Genomic DNA, 15,724 nt, shown 5'->3' on the forward strand with positions numbered 1-15,724 from the left:
ATCCTTATCTATGTAATCGAGTCCGTGAGCTATATATATAATAAAGATTAGTTTTGAGTCGAGGGCTTTGCTATCTTGCTATGATCTTGAGGGAATAAAAGAAAAAGAAAGAATAAAAAGAAATAAAGGGATCATATTGATCTTATGGAGAGTAATGCCTTCACATATAAAGAGTATGATGAATAAAAGTTGTTGAGAGTTGACAAACATAGTTTTGGTCATCGTTGCAATTAATAGGAAGTAATTAAGAAAGAGAGGTTTTCACATATAAATATACTATCTTGGACATCTTTTATGATTGTGAGCACTCATTAAAATATGACATGCTAAAAAGTTGATGTTGGACAAGGAAGACAACGTAATGTGTTATGTTTTCTTATATCCGAAATAAATTATATTGTCATGGATCATCCAACATGTTGAGCTTGCCTTTCCCCTCATGCTAGCCAAATTGTTTGCACCAAGTAGAGATACTACTTGTGCTTCCAAATATAACCCAGTTTTGCCATGAGAGTCCACCATATCTACCTATGGATTGAGTAAGATCCTTCAAGTAAGTTGTCGTTGTTGCAAGCAATAAAAATTGCTCTCTAAATATGTATGATCTATTAGTGTGGAGAAAATAAGCTTTATACGAGCTTGTGATATGGAAGAAATAAAAGCGACAGACTGCATAATAAAGGTCCCTATCACAAGTGGCAATATAAAGTGACGTTCTTTTGCTGTTTTGCATTAAGATTTTGTGCATCCAACCATAAAAGCACATGACAACCTCTGCTTCCCTCTGCGAAGGGCCTATCTTTTATTTTTGTATTATACCTTATACAAGAGTCATGGTGATCTTCACCTTTCCTTTTTACACTTTATCCTTTGGCAAGCACTATGTGTTGGAAAGATCCTGATATATATATCCAATTGGATGTGGGTCTTCATAAAGCATTATTGTTGATGTTACCCTTGAGGTAAAAGGTTGGGAGGCAAAACTATAAGCCCCTATCTTTCTCTGTGTCCGATTAAAACTTCATACCCATAAGTATTGCGTGAGTGTTAGCAATTGTGAAAGACTAAATGATAGTTGAGTATGTAAACTTGCTGAAAAGCTCTTATATTGACTCTTTCCGATGTTACGATAAATTGCAATTGCTTCAATGACTGAGATTATAGTTTGTTAGTTTTCAATGAAGTTTCTGATTCATACTTTACATTGTGAACAGATTGTTACTTTAGCATAAGAAATCATATGACAATATATATATATGCTGCAGTTCTAAGAATGATCATGATGCCCTCATGTCCGTATTTTATTTTATCGACACCTCTATCTCTAAACATGTGGACATATTTTTCGATATCGGCTTCCGCTTGAGGACAAGCAAGGTCTAAGCTTGGGGGAGTTGATACGTCCATTTTGCATCATGCTTTTATATCAATATTTATTGCATTATGGGCTGTTATTACACATTATGTCACAATATTTATGCCTTTTCTCTCTTATTTTACAAGGTTTACATGAAGAGGGAGAATGCCGGCAACTGGAATTCTGGGCTGGAAAAGGAGCAAATATTAGAGACCTATTCTACACAACTCCAAAAGTCCTGAAACTCCACGAAAGTTAGTTTTGGAATATATTAAAAATATTGGGCGAAGAAAGCACCAGAGGGGGCCACCCACTGTCCACGAGGGTGGAGGGCGCGCCCTACCCCCCTGGGCGCGCCCCCTGCCTCGTGGGCCACCTGGAAGCCCCCCGATGCCCATCTTCTGGTATAAGGTGTCTTTTGCCCTGGAAAAAATAGGAAGGAAGCTTTCGGGATGAAGCGTAGACATCTCGAGGCAGAACCTTGGCGGAATCAATCTAGGGCTCCGGCGGAGCTGTTTTGCTGGGGAAACATCCCTCCGGGAGGGGGAAATCGTCACCATCGTCATCACCATCGATCCTCTCATCGGGAGGGGGTCAATCTCCATCAACATCTTCACCAGCACCATCTCCTCTCAAACCCTAGTTCATCTCTTGTATCCGATCTTTGTCTCAAAACCTCAGATTGGTACCTGTGGGTTGCTAGTAGTGTTGATTACTCCTTGTAGTTGATGCTAGTTGGTTTATTCGGTGGAAGATCATATGTTCAGATCCTTTATGCATATTAATGCCCCTCTGATTATGAACATGAATATGATTTGTGAGTAGTTACGTTTCTTCCTGAGGACATGGGAGAAGTCTTGTTATAAGTAGTCATGTGAATTTGGTATTCGTTCGATATTTTGATGAGATGTATGTTGTCTTTCCTCTACTGGTGTTATGTGAACGTCGACTACATGACACTTCGCCATTATTTGGGCCTAGGGGAAGGCATTGGGAAGTAATAAGTATATGGTGGATTGCTAGAGTGACAGAAGCTTAAACCCTAGTTTATGCGTTGCTTCGTAAGGGGCTGATTTGGATCCACATGTTTCATCCTATGGTTAGGTTTACCTTAATTCTTCTTTCGTAGTTGCGGATGCTTGCGAGAGGGGTTAATCATAAGTGGGATGCTTGTCCAAGGAAGGGCAGTACCCAAGCACCGGTCCACCCACATATCAAATTATCAAAGTAACGAACGCGAATCATATGAGCATGATGAAAACTAGCTTGACGATAATTCCCATGTGTCCTCGGGAGCGGTTTCCTTTATATAAGAGTTTGTACAGGCTTGTCCTTTGCTACAAAAAGGATTGGGCCACCTTTCTGCACCTTGTTTACTTTTGTTATTTGTTACCCATTACGAATTATCTTATCATAAAACTATCTGTTACCGATAATTTCAGTGCTTGCACAGAATACCTTACTGAAAACCGCTTGTCATTTCCTTCTGCTCCTCGTTGGGTTCGACACTCTTACTTATCGAAAGGACTACGATTGATCCCCTATACTTGTGGGTCATAAAGCGCACCCAAGGGGGGAGTCCTACTCCAAGTAGGAATCGCCCCCCCCTTTCCTAGTCCAAGTAGGAGAAGAAGGAAGGAGAGGGAGAGGGAGAGGGAAAGAGGGGCCACGCCCCCTTCCCCTAGTCCTATTCGGACTCCCCTTGCGGGGGGCGTGCACCACCTCCTGGTTGCTACCCCCTCTCTCCCCTATGGCCCACTAAGGCCCATTACTTCCCCGGGGGTTCCGGTAACCCCTCCAGCACTCCGGTTTTATCCGAAACCATCAGGAACAATTCCGTTGTCCGAATAGCATGGTCCAATATATCAATCTTTATGTCTCGACCATTTCGAGACTCCTCGTCATGTCCGTGATCTCATCCGCGACTCTGACCAATCTTTGGTACATCAAATCACATAAACTCATAATACGAATCGTCATCGAACGTTAAGCGTGTGGACCCTACGGGTTCGAGAACTATGTAGACATGACCGAGACACATCTCCGGTCAATAACCAATAGCGGAACCTAGATGCTCATATTGGTTCCTACATATTCTACGAAGATCTTTATCGATCAAACCGCATAACAACATACGTTGTTCCCTTTGTCATCGGTATGTTACTTGCCCGAGATTCGATCGTCTGTATCACCATACCTAGTTCAATCTCGTTACCGGCAAGTCTCTTTACTCGTTCCGTAATGCATCATCCCGCAACTAACTCATTAGTCACATTGCTTGCAAGGCTTATTGTGATGTGCATTACCGAGAGGGCCCTAGAGATACCTCTCCGACAATCGGAGTGACAAATCCTAATCTCGATCTATGCCAACCCAACAAACACCATCGGAGACACCTGTAGAGCATGTTTATAATCACCCAGTTACGTTGTGACGTTTGATAGCACACTAAGTGTTCCTCCGGTATTCGGGAGTTGCATAATCTCATAGTCAGAGGAACATGTATAAGTCATGAAGAAAGCAATAGCAATAAACTAAATGATCATTATGCTAAGCTAACGGATGGGTCTTGTCCATCACATCATTCTCCTAATGATGTGACCCAGTTCATCAAATGACAACACATGTCTATGGTCAGGAAACTTAACCATCTTTGATTAACGAGCTAGTCTAGTAGAGGCATACTAGGGACACTTTGTTTAGTCTATGTATTCACACATGTATCAAGTTTCCGGTTAATACAATTCTAGCATGAATAATAAGCATTTATCATGATATAAGGAAATAAAATAATAACTTTATTATTGCCTCTAGGGCATATTTCCTTCAGTCTCCCACTTGCACTAGAGTCAATAATCTAGTTCACATCGCCATGTGATTTAACACCAATAGTTCGCATCACCATGTGATTAACACCCATAGTTTACATCGCCATGTGATCAACACTCAAAAGGTTTACTAGAGTCAATAATCTAGTTCACATCGCTATGTGATTAACACCCAAGAGCACTAAGGTGTGATCATGTTTTGCTTGTGAGATAAATTTAGTCAACGGATCTGCCACATTCAGAGCCGTATGTATTTTGCAAATTTCTATGTTTACAATGCTCTGCACGAGGCTACTCTAGGTAATTTCTCCCACTTTCAATATGTATCTAGATCGAGACTCAGAGTCATCCAGATCGGTGTCAAAGCTTGCATCGACGTAGCTCTTTACGACGAACTCTTTATCACCTCCATAACCGAGAAACATATTCTTATTCCACTAAGGATAATTTTGACCACTGTCCAGTGATCCACTCCTGGATCACTATTGTACCCTCTTGCCAAACTTATGGCGAGGTACACAATAGGTCTGGTACACAACATAGCATACTTTATAGAACCTATGATTGAGGCATAGGGAATGACTTTCATTCTCTTTCTATTTTTCTGCCGTGGTCAGGTTTTGAGTCTTACTCAACTTCACACCTTGCAACACAGGCAAGAACTCCTTCTTTGACTGTTCCATTTTGAACTACTTCAAAATCTTGTCAAGGTATGTATTCATTGAAAAATCTTATCAAGCATCTTGATCTATCTCTATAGATCTTGATGCTCAATATGTAAGCAGCTTCACCGAGGTCTTTCTTTGAAAAACTCATTTCAAACACTCCTTTGTGCTTTCCAGAAAATTCCACATCATTTCCAATCAACAATATGTCATTCACATATACTTATCAGAAAGGTTGTAGTGCTCCCACTCACTTTCTTGTAAATACAGGCTTCACCACAAGTCTGTATAAAACCATATGCTTTGATCACACTATCAAAGCGTATATTCCAACTCCGAGAGGCTTGCACCAGTCCATAAATGGATCGCTGGAGCTTGCACACTTTGTTAGCACCTTTAGGATTGACAAAACCTTCTGGTTGCATCATATACAACTCTTCTTTGAGAAATCCATTAAGGAATGCAGTTTTGACATCCATTTGCCAAATTTCATAAAATGTGGCAATTGCTAACATGATTCGGACACACTCTAAGCATCGATACGAGTGAGAAAATCTCATCGTAGTCAACACCTTGAACTTGTTGAAAACCTTTTGCGACAATTCGAGCTTTGTAGATAGTAACACTACTATCAGCGTATGTCTTCCTCTTGAAGATCCATTTATTCTCAATGGCTCACCGATCATCGGGCAAGTCAATCAAAGTCCATACTTTGTTCTCATACATGGATCCCATCTCAGATTTCATGGCCTCAAACCATTTCGCGGAATTTGGGCTCATCATCACTTCCTCATAGTTCGTAGGTTCGTCATGGTCTAGTAACATGATTCCGAGAATAGGATTACCGTACCACTCTGGTGCGGAACATATTCTGTTTGACCTACGAGGTTCGGTAGTAACTTGATCTAAAGTTTCATGATCATCATCATTAACTTCCTCACTAATTGGTGTAGGCATCACTGGAACTGATTTCTGTGATGAACTACTTTCCAATTTTGGAAAAGATACAATTACCTCATCAAGTTTTACTTTCCTCCCACTCACTTCTTTCGAGAGAAACTCCTTCTCTAGAAAGGATCCATTCTTAGCAACGAATATCTTGCCTTCGGATTTGTGATAGAAGGTGTACCCAACAGTTTCCTTTGGGTATCCTATGAAGATGCATTTCTCCAATTTGGGTCTGAGCTTATCAGGTTGAAGCTTTTTCACATAAGCATCGCAGCCCCAAACTTTAAGAAACGATAGCTTAGGTTTCTTGCTAAACCACGGTTCATATGGTGTCGTCTCAATGGATTTAGATGATGCCCTATTTAGCGTGAATGCAGTTGTCTCTAATGCATAACCCCAAAACGATAATGGTAAATCGGTAAGAGACATCATAGATCGCACCATATCCAATAAAGTACGGTTACGACATTTGGACACACCATTACGCTGTGGTGTTCCAGGTGGCATGAGTTGTGAAACTATTTCACATTGTTTCAAATGAAGACCAAACTCATAACTCAAATATTAATCTCCACGATCAGATCGTAGAAACTTTGTTTTCTTGTTACGATAATTTTCCACTTCACTCTGAAATTCCTTGAACTTTTTCAAATATTTCAGACTTATGTTTCATTAAGTAGATATACCCATATCTGCTCAAATCATCTGTGAAGGTCAGAAAATAAAGATACCCGCCGCGAGCCTCAACACTCATCGGACCACATACATCAGTATGTATTATTTCCAATAAGTCAGTTGCTCGCTCCATTGTTCTGGAGAACGGAGTCTTAGTCATCTTGCCCATGAGGCATGGTTCGCAAGCATCAAGTGATTCCAAAAGCCCATCAGCATGGAGTTTCTTCATGCGCTTTACACTAATATGACCTAAACGGCAGTCCAAAAATAAGTTGCACTATCATTATTAAACTTATATCTTTTGACTTCAATACTATGAATATGTGTATCACTACTATCGAGATTCAATAAAAAAAGACCACTCATCAAGGGTGCATGACCATAAAAGATATTACTCATATAAATAGAACAACCATTATTCTCTTATTTAAATGAATAACCGTCTCGCATCAAACAAGATCCAGATATAATGTTCATGCTTAACGCTGGCACCAAATAACAATTATTTAGGTCTAAAACTAATCTCGAAGGTAGATGTAGAGGTAGCGTGTCGACGGCGATCACATCGACTTTGGAAGCATTTCCCATGCGCATCGTCACCTCATCCTTAGCCAATCTTCGGGCAAATAACATATTGCTGGACAAAGGGAATTGCATACGAGATTAACTGAATCCTCGACATCGTGGTTGTTGGTGCAATATTTGCCCTCTTGTGTTTGGAGATTGTTGATAGAAACAGGCATGGACTGATTTGTTTGCTAGTGCACACAGAGAGAAATAGTCCATGCAGAACCGAAGAGAATGTTGTCTCCTGTGCCAAGTTCAAGGAACTTCACCAAAGAATATCTGCGTTGCAGAGAAGAATGAGTTACATCTGTTGAAAACATGTAGGCAAGAAGATTAATGTGAAGGAGTTAACCCCTCGAGAACATCTTGCTGATATGAAGCAATTGGTTCGGAGATTCTGTCCGAAGGAAACTGACTGCAGCGAATGGAAGTCGAAGACAAAGTGAAGACGCAGTATTCATTTCATTGTTCTTCTATCATTCATTTGAGTCATAGGGCCTCCGTACTATTAAGAGGGGTATAGGTTCTCGAAGCTTAGATCCGCTGTGATGCTTAGCCCAAAACCTATGCAAGACTGAGAGAAATCTCTCTATGTTTCGGATGATTACCTGCCAGCAGTAGACGTTGTTCTTCATGCTACAGGAGATATCTTTCGAACTGGGGTGTTAGCATTACTTGCTCTGCAAGGAATGTTACCGGTGTGCTCAATTTTCGAACGTTGGACTCGTGCCGTTCGGCCATTGGCTACTCCACATGTCCAATTTGGTCTTTTTCCCTTCAGGGAAGGCTGCGGCTATATATAGCCACCCCGCTCCAACATTGCCCGTTGGCTGCTCCACTTAAGAATTCTGAGAAGATTGACTGGGCATCCCCTCTCTGAGTGATTTAAGTTTAGGATCCACCGAGAGATAAAAAAAACAAGAGCCAAAACTTAGACAGTGGTTGAGCATCACAGTAGTTCTGAGTTAAGAGTTCTTGTACCTATTACTCTTGAGAGCTATGCACTCTCTAGAAAGATAGGTGTCGGCTCGAGTGTTGAAGAGTTATTATCTTCACCGAGCAAGATCTTCAACAACCAAGAGTCATTGTGGTTCGTGAAGAGGTCTGCCGAAGGTTTGGAGATCGCCGATAAGTATCTACCACGAGTGAAATCAACTGGAGTCTGATCAGCTCCGAGTTGAAGGAGAATAGGGAGAAGAGAGTTTATCTTCTGTGTTAAATCACAACCCTTCCAACCAGACATAGTCCTTTGGGAGAAGGGCGAACCGGTCTACCAAATTCATCTGTCGCCATCAAGCACCACTGGTTCACTTTACCTTACTGCACTACCTTCAACAGTTTACTTTCGTGCTCTGTGACAATGGTTTATCTGATCAATCATTGACTATTGCATACTATTCGTTTCTATCATCTCTATCGTTCCCATCTATTAAAGTTTGTTGCTCACCAATTTGCATTCTCATCATTCAGTTTAGTCATCCAGTCGTATAAATTTCTCTTCGCACTTATCTTATTAAGACTGGCATGATCTCCCTGTGTCACTTTCATTCACCTCGTCATTGTCCTTTCTCGTGCTTTTCCTTCGTAATTCATACCTTGTTTTCTCTCATGCTACTGCATTTGTTCGCATGTTGCATTACCATCATTATTGTCAAACCTATGATATCCTATGCTCGAACCATTACTGCTTCCTACTTCGAGAGATATGTTTCTCAATAACGTGCTTGTTTAAGTTCATTTCTACCGAACCTTATTTCCGCTGCTGTGTTTGGGATTAGTTCATAACATTCGCAAGAATGTTTTAATCTCCCATTCACTCCCCCCTGGTCGACATACTCTCGGTCCTAACAATTGGTATCAGAGCAGGTTCTCTCTATCTCTCTTTATTAAAGGTCTAACAACCTTGAAGTTTTGAGTACGTCATATGCAGGTAGATCCTCGCAGTCTGAAAGGTTTCCTATCTTTGATGGAAATGACTATGTCTACTAGAAAGAGAGAATGAGAATCAGACTTCAAGCCATCAACATAGAACTTTGGCAGATTGTGGAAAATGGATACACCATTCAGCACCCTGATGCTCCAAATTCTGATGACAAAGCTATACTGCGATTGAATGCACAAGCAAAAGATATTAACTGTGAAAGTATCTCGAAAGACATTTTCATTCGGTTCCAAAAGCTTGACACTGCAAAGCAACTCTGGGATGTGATACATCTCCGTCGTATCTATTTTTCCTAACGATTTTCCTCTTGTTTTGGACTCTAATTTGCATGATTTGAATGAAACTAACCCGGACTGACGCTGTTTTCAGCAGAACTACCATGGTGTTGTTTTTTTACAGAAATAAAAGTTCTCAGATTGGAACGAAACTTTTTATACAATAAAAGATAATTTCTGGAGCCAAGAACCACCGGAGGGGGGCACCTGGGTGGGCACAACCCACCAGGGCGCCCCCCCCCTCCAGGCGCGCCTAGGTGGGTTATCCCCACCTGGTGGCCCCGCAGACCTCAACCCTGATACTATAAAACCACATTTTCGGAGAAAAAATGAGGGAGGAAGAATTATCGTGTTTCACGAGACGGAGCCGCCGCCACCTCCTGTTCTTCATCAGGAGGTCGGATCTGGAGTCCGTTTGGGGCTCCGGAGAGGGGGGATCTTCGATCTTCGTCATCACCAATTCTTCTCCATCACCAATTCCATGATGCTCCTCACCGGGAGTGAGTAATTCCTTTGTAGGCTTGTTGGTCGGTAAGGAGTTGGATGAGATTCATCATGTAATTGAGTTAGTTTTATTAGGGCTTGATCCCTAGTATCCATTATGTTCTGAGATTGATGTTGCTATGACTTTGCCATGCTTAATGCTTGTCACTTTGGGCCCGGGTGCCATGATTTCATATCTGAACCATTTATGTTATCACCATTATATCTATGTTCTAGATCCAATCTTGCAAGTTATAGTCACCTACTACGTGTTATGAGCCGGCAACCCCAGAGTGACAGAAATCGGGACACTTCCCGATGATGACCGTAGTTTGAGGAGTTCATGTATTCACTGTGTGTTAATGCTTTGTTCCGGTTCTCTATTAAAAGGAGATCTTAATATCCCTTAGTTTCCAATAGGACCCCGCTGCCACGGGAGGGTAGGACAAAAGATGTCATGCAAGTTCTTTCCATAAGCACGTATGACTATTTACAGAATACATGCCTACATTATATTTATGAACTAGAGCTAGTGCCGTATCACCCTAGGTTATGACTGTTATATGATGAATATCATCCAACGAACTCACCGATCCAATGCCTGCGAATTTCTCTTATATTGTTTCTGCTAAGCTACTACTGCTACTGTTACTATTGCACTTGCTACAAAATCATTGCTATCACTGTTACCGTTACTATTGTTGTTGCTACTACTATCAAAACTATCATACTACTTGGTACTGATCACTTTGCCCCAGATAATTAATCTCCAGGTGTGGTTGAATTGACAACTCAGCTGCTAATACTTGCAAATATTCTTTGGTTCCCTTGTGTCGAATCAATAAATCTGGGTTGAATACTCTACCCTCGAAAACTGTTGCGGTCCCCTATACTTGTGGGTTATCAAGATGCCATAAAAATGCTCATAAAGAATTCATTACTAGAACAGATCCTCACTCTGAAATGCTTCGTGCCATGTTTGCTGGTTTCAGAAGTCTTCATAAGGAAAGTGCTATGGAACTCACTGATCGGTTGACCAATATTGTTGAAGACTTCATCAACGAGGAGTAACAGATATCACCGATAGGGATGTGGTCAACAAGCTACTGGGTGCTCTTGATGCAACCTTCGATCCAATCGTAGCTGAAATCATAAGTCTGGTAGGTAGGTACCAGAGTGATCCAGGAGTAGATCACTGGACAGCAGTCAAAATATCCTTAAGTTCCTAAAGAGGACTAAGGACATGTTTCTCGTTTATGGAGGTGATGAAGAGCTCGTCGTAAAGGGTTAATCCGATGCTAGCTTTGACAGTAATCCGGATGACTCGAAGTCACAAATCGGATACATATTTATTTTAAATGGTGGAGCAGTCGGTTGGTGCGGTTCCAAGCAGAGCGCCGTTGCGAGATCTACAGGTGAAGTGGAATATATAGCTACTTCAAAAGCAGTGCAAGGAGTCTGGATGAAGGAGTTCATATCCGACCTAGGGGTGATACCTAGTGCATCGAATCTAATGACTATCTATTGTGCCAACACTAGTGCCATTGCTATTGCCAAGGAGCCCGGGTTTCACAAGAAGACCAAGCACATCAAATGTTGCTTCAACTCCATTCATAATTACATTAAGGATGGAGACACAAAACTTTACAAAGTACATACAGATCTGAATGTGGCAGACCCGCTGACTAAACCTCTTCCACAAGCGAAACATGATCGGCACCAAGACTCCATGGGTGTTAGATTCATTACGATGTAAACTAGATTATTGACTCTAGTGCAAGTGGGAGACTGTTGAAAATATGCCCTAGAGGCAATAATAAATTGGTTATTATCATATTTCCTTGTTCATGATAAATGTTTATTATTCATGCTAGAATTTATTGACCGGAAACTTAAATACATGTGTGAATACATAAACAACACTGTGTCCCTAGTAGGCCTCTACTAGACTAGCTCGTTGATCAAAGATGGTTAAGGTTTCCTAACCATAGACATGAGTTTCATTTGATAATGGGACCACATCATTAGGAGAATGATGTGATGGACAGACCCAACCGTAAGCTTAGCATTAGATCATATCACTTAGTTATTTGCTACAGCTTTCTTCATGTCAAGTATCTGTTCCTTGGACCATGAGATCATGTCACTCCCGGACACCAGAGGAATACCTTGTGTGCTATCGTACGTCACTTCGTAACTAGGTGATCATAAAGGTGCTCTACAGGTATCTCCGAAGGTGTCTATTGAGTTGCATGGATCGAGACTGGGATTTGTCACTCCATATGACGGAGAGATATCTTTGGGCCCTCTCAATAATACAACATCACAAGAAGCTTCATGTGACTAATGAGTTTATTCATGGGATCTTGTATTATGAAACGAGTGAAGAGACTTACCGGTAACGAGATTGAACTAGGTATGGAGATACCGATGATCGAATCTCGGGAAAGTAACATATCCTCGGACAAAGGGAATTGCATACGGGATTAACTGAATCCTCGACATCGTGGTTCAACCGATGAAGATCTTCATGGAATATGTAGGAACCAATATGGGCACCCAGGTCTCGCTATGAGTTATTGACTGGAGAGGTGTACCGGTCATGTCTGCATGGTTCTCGAACCCGCAGGGTCGCACGCTTAACGTTCGTTGACGCTAGAGTGGTATTGGGATATTTTTATTGGTGATCGAATGTTGTTCGGAGTCCCAGATGAGACCCTAGGCATCACGAGGAGTTCCGGGGTAAAGATTTATATATGGAAAGTTGTTGTCGAGGTTTCGGGAAAAGTCGGGTTTTTTTGATATTGTACCGGGAAGTCACCGGAAGATTCCAGAGGGTTCCGGAGGGGTCCGAAAGTCCACGGAAGGATTCGACTAGCCCCTAGGGCGTGCATGGGATGTAGGGGGTGCGCCCTGGCCTTATTGGGCCAGGGGCACCAGTCCTGGCTTTCGGTCTACAAGGGTATGTAGACACACTCCCCTCTCGTTGCTTTGCATCTCCTAGATTAGATCTTGGGTGTTCGTAGGAATTTTTTTTTTTCATGATTCGTTCCCCCATCAGTTTCATTTGTTTATTTGGAATATCTGCTTCATTTGGACCACATGTTGTGTCTGAATTTGTCTTTTTATATTGAGTTTGAAATTTTATTGAAATGTTTGCATCATATAAATATCAAGGTTTTAACTTTATGGAAAAGTAGTTGAAATGGGGTTTGTGTTTGCCAAAGGATAAGAAATAGCAAAGGAAAACTTTGGGGGAATTAAGTGTTGGGATGGGTTTTATGACACCCTCCCAAATCCAGAATTTTTTGACAATTAAATTTTGGAATGGGTTTTTGGGAATGGACTAGTGTTGACATTAGGAGCAAATTTCTTTTGTTTTTGAGGTCATGAACTAAAATTGGATCTTGCTCAACCTTTGAGGAAAAAAATATTTATGAGATGAGATGATCCACAACTTATAGTTATCATTTAAAATAACCTAAATGATAACACCCACGCGCGTGGCACTTATCAACATGGCGCAAATGCAGTCGATGCCGTTCGATTCATTTGCATGAATATTGCGGCAATTGTCATCTGGGTCAAGAGCCACGTAAGCACCGAGCGTCGTGTGGGTGTTATCATTTAGTGCCACACGTGTGGGCGCTCCTCACCCGAACGGACACACGATGCTCGCCCGAACGTGTGGGTGAAACTGCTCTTCGCCCGCACGACGCTCGGATGGTGATAGATGGCAAGTATAGTTGTGCATATGTGGCAACTAGTTAATCATACACAACAACTATGGTTAACCATACATGGCAACTATGGTTTTACCACACGTGGCAACTCTAATTAGTTACACATAGCAACTATATTTAATGATACATGGCAATTAAAGGTAATCATGCATGGCAATTACAGTAATTAGATATGGCAACTACAGTTAATTACACATGGCAACTAAAGTTAATTACACACGCGTTCGCGCTCACTGGGTGGGGATGAGCAGTTGCCACACATGATCGTGTGGACCGTCGTAGCTGCGCCCGAACGTGTGGGTAGTTTTAATGTTTGCCCACACAGGATCGTGTGGGCTGGCTCCTGGGTACGACCGAACGAGTCGTGTGGTCTGGTGTTCATTGTGCCACACGTGTGGTGAATATCGACATCCTAAAATAATAGGGTTGCCTATTAGTATGTTGGTCTAAATTTTGTTTAATATCAATTATACTTTAACTTTTGAATTTTCTCATCAACTTTCAATCATTTGCACTTTCAGGTAACATGTTTACAAGTCGCACGCCTTTAAAGATGCAAATCTTATCTTTCTTTCTTTTTTGACGATGATATGAATTTTAAGCCTCGTTGTTCGCAGGAATTGCAAGAAAGAAAGAAGCGCGTGATTCAAGTGGCGTGTCCACTTGATCCTATAGATTAGAACACTACATGAATTTGGATCAAAGGATGTTTGACAACACAAACGAAACAACATAATTCTCCCAAGAGGATTGAAATTTTCTTTCAAATTAGATTGTAGATAAAATCGGAGCCAATGCTGACGGAGGAGGATAATGCTAAATTGTGTGCGGCCTTTTCTGATAAGGAGATAGCGGACTCAATGTTCCAAATTGGGCCACTTAAGGCGTCGGGGCCAGATGGCTTCCCAGCGAGGTTTTTTCAGCGGAATTGGAGCACTGTCAGAGACGACGTGATTGCAGCGGTTAAGGACCTTTTTGTCACTGGAATTATGCCGGAAGGGGTAAACTCTACATCCATTGTTCTGATTCCTAAAAATTCTAACCCTGCAAAGATTTCTGACTATAGGCCCATTAGTCTCTGTAATGTAATTTATAAGGTGATTTCGAAGTGCTTGGTGAATCGTCTTAGGCCACTCCTAGACACTCTGGTTTCTCCGGAACAAAGTGCCTTTATGCCAGGCAGGATGATCACAGATAATGCTCTTGTGGCCTTCGAATGTTTACATTACATCAAACAGGAGAAGGATCCTACGAAGAGTTTTTGTGCATACAAGCTGGACTTATCAAAAGCTTATGACAGAGTGTATTGGGTTTTCTTGGAGCAGGTGATGCAAAAGCGGGGTTTCACTCAGCGATGGATTGACTGTATTATGACTTGTGTCACATCGGTGAGATATCGTGTTAAATTAAACGGGACCCTCTTGGATTCATCTGCACCATCGCGTGGGCTTCGGCAAGGCGACCCTCTATCTCCATTCCTATTTTTGTTTATTGCGGATGGGTTATCAGCGATCTTAAAGAGTAAGGTTTCAGCTGGTAGTATAACACCAGTGAGAGTTTGCAGAAGAGCTTCGGGTATATCATCACATCTGTTATTTGCTGATGATACCTTGCTGTTCTTTGAGGCTACTAGTGAACAAGCAGAGAATGTTAAGGCAGCTTTGCTCATGTATGAGAGTGCTACGGGGCAAAGTTTGAACTTCAACAAATGCTCAATATTTTTTGGTGTTGCATGTCCAGGGGCGATACAAGAGCAAGTGCGAGATGTTCTGGGTGTTACTTTGACGGTGTTTGAAGAAAAATATTTGGGCCTCCCAACCCCCGAGGGACGCATGTTCAAGGGGAAATTTCAGAATATTCAAACTAGTCTAACCAAGCGACTGATCCAATGGGGTGACGGCCTATTGGTGCAACCAGGAAGAGAGGTCTTGATTAAAGCAGTAGCTTAAGCATTGCCAACATACATCATGGGGGTTTTCAAGCTACCTTTCTCTGTGTGTGATGATTTGACACGAATGGTAAGGAACTTCTATTGGGATTCTAGTAAAGGAAAGAGGAAAGTACATTGGAGAGGCTGGGATCACCTGCTACAGCTAAAGAACAAAGGGGGTGCTGGTTTCCGGGACTTCCGGATGTTCAATCAAGCATTGCTAGCCCGGCAGGCGTGGCGTTTGTTGACGAAACCTGAAAGCTTGTGCGCGCAAGTTCTGAAGGCGAGATATTACCCCAGTGGCAATTTGG

This window comes from Aegilops tauschii, chromosome 5 (assembly GCF_002575655.3).
Source record: "Aegilops tauschii subsp. strangulata cultivar AL8/78 chromosome 5, Aet v6.0, whole genome shotgun sequence".
Classification (NCBI taxonomy): Eukaryota; Viridiplantae; Streptophyta; class Magnoliopsida; order Poales; family Poaceae; genus Aegilops; species Aegilops tauschii.